The sequence below is a fragment of the Cucumis sativus genome, chromosome 5, assembly GCF_000004075.3.
Source record: "Cucumis sativus cultivar 9930 chromosome 5, Cucumber_9930_V3, whole genome shotgun sequence".
In the NCBI taxonomy this organism is placed as follows: domain Eukaryota; kingdom Viridiplantae; phylum Streptophyta; class Magnoliopsida; order Cucurbitales; family Cucurbitaceae; genus Cucumis; species Cucumis sativus.
Genome location: NC_026659.2, coordinates 3,469,615 through 3,477,268, shown reverse-complemented (window position 1 = coordinate 3,477,268; position 7,654 = coordinate 3,469,615). Strand labels below are relative to the sequence as shown.

The following is a 7,654-nucleotide window of genomic DNA, read 5'->3' as shown; positions in this document are numbered from 1 at the left end:
GTGGAAGAGGAAGAAGAAGAAGACGATAACGTACAAAAAAGAATTTGGGAAATTTATAGAGAACTCCACAATTATTACATCCAAACCTTTGATTTATTTACAAAATTAATTAAATTTTATCTTTAATCTTTTTTCTTCCTTTTTTCTATTTGATCTATTAATTATTAATTAACGTTTAAATGTTTAATTTATAATAACAAACTGAAATTTATCTAACTACAATATTATTGTATTTGTAAACAATGAAGATTATTAAATGCATAATAAAATCTTAAAACTTCAATAAGATACAAAATTAAAATTTTAATAATTTATTTTTTGACTTTTAGTTTTAGTATTAGAAAACTTTTAATTTTTTTTTGAAATCTTAAGCCTAAATTTTGAAAAATAAATAAAGTGATTTCTAAAATTATATGTTTTATTTTTTTCAACTTTTTTTATTACGTATATAATTCACATTAAAAAAATTGAATTGATTTTAAAAAGTAAAATAGTTATCAAACTAAAAATTTATTATATACTTTTTCAAAAATTCATAGACTTGTTCCACAAAATTAAAGTTTAGATACTTGTTGAAAATTTTTTAAACTTAAAAGATACCAAATAGACATAATTTGTTAAAAAATTAGTACAAACAAAATTTAAAAATTTTGAAGAATTATAATTTAACCTAAAAATTATATAAAATAAAATTTAAGTTTTTTTTGTTACAAAATATTTTCCATTATCACCCCTTCCATGCAAAGTAACAAAACTCCATCGATTGCTCTTTAATATGCAACAATTTCACGTTTTTTATTTAAAGGATTTTATAGTAAAAAGCAAACTACATTGTTTAAATTAGTAAAATAAATTAAACAACGAACCGTCAAATCATGATAGATACTAGTATCTATCAATATTTATTATTGATAAAATCTGAAATTTTGTTATATGCTGTAAATATTTTGTCAAATTTACTATTTTTTTACATTTTCTCTAAAATTAATTAATTAATTAATTATTATTATAAAAAAAACATATATAAATGGTCGCGTTTTTTAAAATTAAATATATATTTTGGTGAATACTAAAATGGGAAGATAAGATTTGTACATAATAATAATATGATATTTGCTAAAATAGGAGAATTTTAGAAGAGAAATTAGATGAAGAAATGGAAAATAGTATTATTGTTATTTATAAATGTATTATTTACTATAAGTCATGTGATTAAGCTAATCATCACACTATTCTATTATTCCCATTCCAAAATAATAGAAAAATGGTAATTAAAAATCAAATTTGAAAGATAAAGACATAATTATAAGGTTAAAATGTAAAAACAAAAATATACTCTAAGAATAATAAAGTAAAATATAATTTGATAACCAATATTTTAGTTATTAAAATTAAAAAAAAAAAGAATTGAATGGATTTAAAATTGTAATTTAGAAAATTAGCAAAATAAAAGTGGAAAGCTCAATATGGTTTGTCTACTTTTTTGTCTGTAATGATGTCCTTTGGAATATTGTTTTGTGCACTCTCAAACTATTACAAAACAGAAGTTGGAATAGAGACTTTTCGAAGATTATAATTTGTATTCTCATTTTTTACTCCTAAAACTTGATTAACTTTTACTATTCATTTTCAATTTTATCATAGGATAAAATTTTAATCTCTAAGAAAAATCTCGAGGTGAAAATTTGGTTGAAAATTTCATGATTTCAACCATGGTTAAGGTATTCGTCGATGAATTTCTTTTTTTTTTTTTTGGAGTATAACAATTGAGGATGGAAGGATTCAAACCTTTCATTTTGAGAATAGAAGGTTGTGTAAGTTATCGTTGAGCTAATCTTACTTTAACGTGTTCATTGATCAAGTTTAGAACTTACACAAAACTTATTATTGAAAAAAGTAAGTTAAGATAAAAAGAGTTTAAATAAAAATGAGATTTGGAAAGGAAAAAAAAATATATATATTTTTAAAGTTAATACAAACGGATCATAAGTCGATAAAATTGAATGTTTAAAATGAAAATTGACATACAACATGATAAATTTAGATATATAAAATGCTAAATCTTTTTCTGTTACATGTTCGGCTAACGAATAAGAGTGGAGTTGTTTACTCCACCTTTTGTTAGCTTATAGAGTGATCGACCGAAAGTTGTCGAGGCTTTCGATCAAACCAAATAATAGTTTCGTTCTCACATCAAAACACATCATGTTACACAATGAATTTCACGGCTAAACAACTTTTTACCTCTTATCCCAAAAGTTTCTTTAGTGTTTAATATAATTCTACCATCTAATACTCATCGACCACATCTACCTAGTTTATAATTATAATTATATATATATAACAAATCAATGCATTATTGCATATACCCAATGTCCTAATAACAATCTATATTTAGATAAATGAACCAAAAACTACCATCAAAATTTACAAAATTTAAAACTTTTGCTACTAAAATATATATTTTGATAGGTAAAGAAACAAAAAGAAATATTTCAAAAAATCCATGAAAAAGAAAAAGAGATAAAATATAATAATAATAATAGGTTAAATGAAATAAAATTAGCTTCTTGAAACGGTTAGAAAACTATAGAAATGAAACTATTCATTTTTAACAATATTTCGCCTTTATTGTGTTAAAACTGAGTTGAAGCTCGAAAAGCAAACTACCATTTTTGAAAAGTTAAAAATGAAAAATCATTAGAGAAGAATTCTTTACCAAACGAAAAGATTCTTTCTAATTTGTTGTAAATAATGGAATGGTAAATTAGGAAGAAATTTTTTGATTATGATAAGATTGCAATCTCAAAAGAGTACTAGAAGAGAAGGTACACAAAGAACAATTAATTGATACCCATGTAATATTGGATGTCTAATATCTTAGATTACCTATAAGACCAATCAAATTATTTAGTCTTATGTAATTATTGGTTTGTAAATAGTGATATAAACAATTAAGGTATTATGATTCTAATTTTTTTTAAAAAGCAATTAAAGTACTATTAGACCTTAATTTATCATTATCGATAATGGGCATTTTTCTAAGGTAATTTTAAGTAGTAAAACGGTTGAAAATATTTACAATTATAGTAAGACGTTCATATTTATTAATGATAAACAACTATAGATAATAGCTCATTAAATTATGAATCTTAGTAATTCAATGATAACGACCTAAAAATGAACTAGTCATGATTTTTTTTAGATACTTTTAAAAGAAAAGCAAATTTCTATTTTGAAAACTATTTCATTTCTATTACTATAAGAATATTTAATACACATTAGCTTTTATAAAAGCATATAAATAATCATTATTAAAATTTCTACATTTTTTCCACTAATAAAACAAAATGATTGTTTTAGAAAAATTATCTTAGTATAAAGTTCAAGCACATTATTATTAGAATTTTTCTCTAATTAATAGGTAACTATATATAACATTAGATAATTTTTTCTTCACATATATATATATATACTTTGTATTTTGCAATTTTTATTATGGAAAATGTCTTTCTCATAGAGTGAGCAAATATTGGGAATAATTCCATGGTATAATATTTTTATAAAGTGTTATGTAATTACATCAAATTTAATAATTAAGTGGAGAGTGGTCCAATACCATAAGCATTATTGAGATAATTATAGAAGGAAAAGCTACTCATTCATTGGGTCATTTGTTGACCTATATATAAGAAAATTTAATGTTGTGGTCATATTTAAGCTTCAACCTAAAAGTGTACTATATGTTAAATCCTTCAAATCATTTTTGTCGTGATTGAAATCAATCTAAAATACTTTTCTAATTGCTTAAAACAATCAATATTGAATGTTTAGTTTTACATGGATCGTCGAAGGTCACCTATACGAGTTAAGGAATCTGCTTCCACGTTTCGGTTCCTATTTTCAATAGATGTCTCATTTTGATGATATGATCAATAAGATCTTATACGTTTGGTAGTTGTATACCTCGTGTTATTAATCATATGATTATGGAGAAATTAACAAAGTTTATTGAAATAAGTTGGTAACCTAAGAGAGTTATTAGACGGATGCCCTCTAAAATTTAAAAATAATCGTTATAAAATTTTATAATGAAAAGAAACCATTTTTCGTCGACATATAAGTTTTTAATCAACTGATCAATGTTTTCATCAACTAATTTAATTTATAATTAATTGCTTGAAATTCAAGTTGAGAGCTCTATTCTATTATTTTCTCCAATTTTCTTTTCAAAAATTGTGTTCGTAAAATAGAATGGTCAAAATTTAACATATATTGGAAGGGTATAATAATCATATTTGAATAGAACTTAATAAATTTTATATGACTAAGTGAATACGTCTAAATTGACATAAAATTTGTATTACCGATTTTAAGATTAGAGGTTTGATTTCTTCGCTCTTACATATTATAAAAAGTGAAAAATAAAACAATATTTTAAAGCTTGTTAAATAAATATATAAATTAAAGAAGTATTTTAAATTAACCTCTTCAAATTTGAATATGATTTTTAATTAATTAGTTTTAATGACAATTGAGTACTAATGTGAATGATTAAAAACTCACCATTTAAGAGGTTGGTTAAATACATATGTTGATATCATCATTGCGTTGATGACTTACAACATTAAGCCAAATGTGAAAAATAAAAAATAGAATCCTAAGTTGTTGGAAAAAAAAATACATTTTTGTTAATTGCATAATAGTTATAATTCGGTAAAAAAGTTATTTAAGGATAAGGTCAACTAGAGTTTTACAATTTCAAAGGATGCAACTCATATCGAAAAACTTTTGTAAGTCGTTTTTCCATGCATGTTTAGAATTGATCAACAACTTGAACACAAATATAGATAGGAAATAGCTCTCACCTTATCATTACATATTCTATATAAATAAACACACCGATTAGGGAAAACAAATAAACTAAAGACATAAATTGTGAGATCAAAGATGTTTAAGCTTCAATGGTTTGTCCCAACTCTAGCTTGCTTGACTTTTTGCATGAGAGATAATGTTTCGTATGATTCAAATGCGATAATTATCAATGGAGAACGACGTATTATTTTCTCAGGCTCAATTCATTATCCACGCAGCACTGAAGCAATGTGGCCTGATCTCATTCAAAAAGCTAAAGATGGTGGACTTGATGCAATTGAGACATACATTTTCTGGGATCGTCACGAGCCACAACGACGAAAATATGATTTCTCTGGACGTTTAGATTTTATTAAATTCTTCCAACTTATCCAAGACGCTGGACTTTATGTTGTCATGAGGATTGGTCCTTACGTGTGTGCCGAGTGGAACTACGGAGGCTTTCCAGTGTGGTTGCACAATATGCCAGGAATCCAACTACGAACTAACAATCAAGTTTACAAGAATGAAATGCAAACTTTCACGACAAAGATAGTAAATATGTGTAAACAAGCCAATCTCTTTGCTTCACAAGGAGGGCCAATAATATTAGCTCAAATCGAGAATGAGTATGGAAATGTGATGACACCAGCTTATGGAGATGCAGGAAAAGCATACATCAATTGGTGTGCTCAAATGGCCGAATCTCTCAATATTGGCGTTCCATGGATCATGTGCCAACAAAGTGATGCCCCACAACCTATCATTAATACATGCAATGGATTCTATTGTGATAACTTTACTCCAAACAATCTTAAGAGTCCAAAAATGTTCACTGAAAATTGGGTGGGATGGTTCAAGAAATGGGGCGACAAAGACCCTTATAGAACTGCAGAAGAAGATGTAGCATTTTCTGTGGCAAGATTTTTTCAATCTGGTGGAGTCTTCAACAATTATTACATGTATCATGGAGGCACCAACTTTGGAAGAACATCAGGAGGTCCATTCATCAGTACATCTTACGATTACAACGCCCCACTTGATGAATATGGAAACTTGAATCAACCTAAATGGGGGCATCTCAAACAACTCCATGCATCAATCAAGTTAGGAGAGAAGATTCTCACTAACAGCACACGCTCAAACCAAAACTTTGGTAGCTCTGTAACTTTAACGAAATTCTTTAACCCAACAACTGGGGAGAGGTTTTGCTTTTTAAGCAACACAGATGGAAAAAATGATGTCACCATAGATCTACAAGAAGATGGAAAATATTTTGTACCAGCTTGGTCTGTGAGCATTCTTGATGGTTGCAACAAGGAGGTTTACAACACTGCAAAAGTAAATTCTCAGACATCTATGTTTGTGAAGGAGCAAAATGAGAAGGAAAATGCACAACTGTCATGGGCTTGGGCTCCAGAACCTATGAAAGACACACTGCAAGGAAATGGTAAATTTGCGGCAAACCTTCTTTTGGAACAAAAAAGGGTCACAGTTGATTTTAGCGATTACTTCTGGTACATGACGAAGGTTGACACTAACGGAACATCTTCACTTCAAAATGTGACTCTCCAAGTAAATACAAAGGGTCATGTGCTTCATGCTTTTGTTAATAAAAGATACCTTGGGTCGCAATGGGGGAGTAATGGTCAGAGTTTTGTGTTTGAGAAACCCATTCTACTAAAATCGAGAACTAACACAATAAATCCTTTTGAGTGTCACAGTTGGATTGAAGAATTATGATGCATTTTATGATGTGGTACCAACGGGAATCGATGGAGGTCCTATCTATCTAATTGGAGATGAAAATATGACAACTGATTTGTCATCAAATTTATGGCCTTATAAGGTTGGATTAAATGGAGAAATGAAGCAAATTTACAACCTGATGTTCTCACATATAACAAATTGGATTAAACTAAATCAAAAATCTATTGAAAGGAGAATGACATGGTACAAAGACTAGCTTTAAAACACCTGTTGGAATTGATCCAGTAGTCTTGGACATGCAAGGAATGGGAAAAGGCCAAGCTTGGGTAAATGGGCAAAGCATAGGTCGATTTTGGCTATCATTCATTGCTAGCAATGATAGTTGCAGCGCAACATGTGACTACAGGGGTGCATACAACCCTAGCAAATGTGTGAAAAATTGTGGAAATCCTTCTCAAATATGGTATCATGTTCCAAGATCATTTCTTTCAAGCGACACAAACACATTGATTTTATTTGAAGAAATTGGTGGAAATCCACAATAAGTGTCAGTTCAAACAATCACAATAGGAACTATATGTGAAAATGCTAATGAAGGAAGCACCTTAGAGTTGTCTTGTCAGGGAGGACATGTCATCTCTGATATCCAATTTGCTAGCTACGGAAATCCAGAGGGAAAATGTGGTTCGTTTAAGAAAGGTTCATGGGACGTGACAAACATTGCTCTTGTTGTGGAAAAAGCTTGCATTGGCATAGAAAGTTGTTCAACTGATGTATCTGCAAAGTCATTTAGATTAGGCGATGCTACAAATTTATCTACAAGATTGACAATTCAAGTACTATGTGCACATAATTGATGAATGGTGTAATATATATGATTATATAATTTAGTTGATACTAACTTTTAACTATTAATTAGATATTGGTTTTTAAAAAAGTCTTGAAATGGTATTCTTAATACAACTTTTGTTAGCTAATCTATAAATAAATTTTATTAGTTATCTTAGCTAGCTAATTGAGATGAATGACTTTTAGAGAAAAATAAAAGCCAACAAAAATTGAAATTACACCATTAAAAATGTTTTATCTT

At 27.9% G+C, this 7,654-nt stretch overlaps 1 pseudogene; it reads left to right on the top strand.

Moving 5' to 3' along the window:
* The first annotated feature begins 4,950 nt into the window (after positions 1-4,950).
* Positions 4,951-7,421, top strand: LOC101211673 (annotated as a pseudogene).
* Positions 7,422-7,654: the final 233 nt, after the last annotated feature.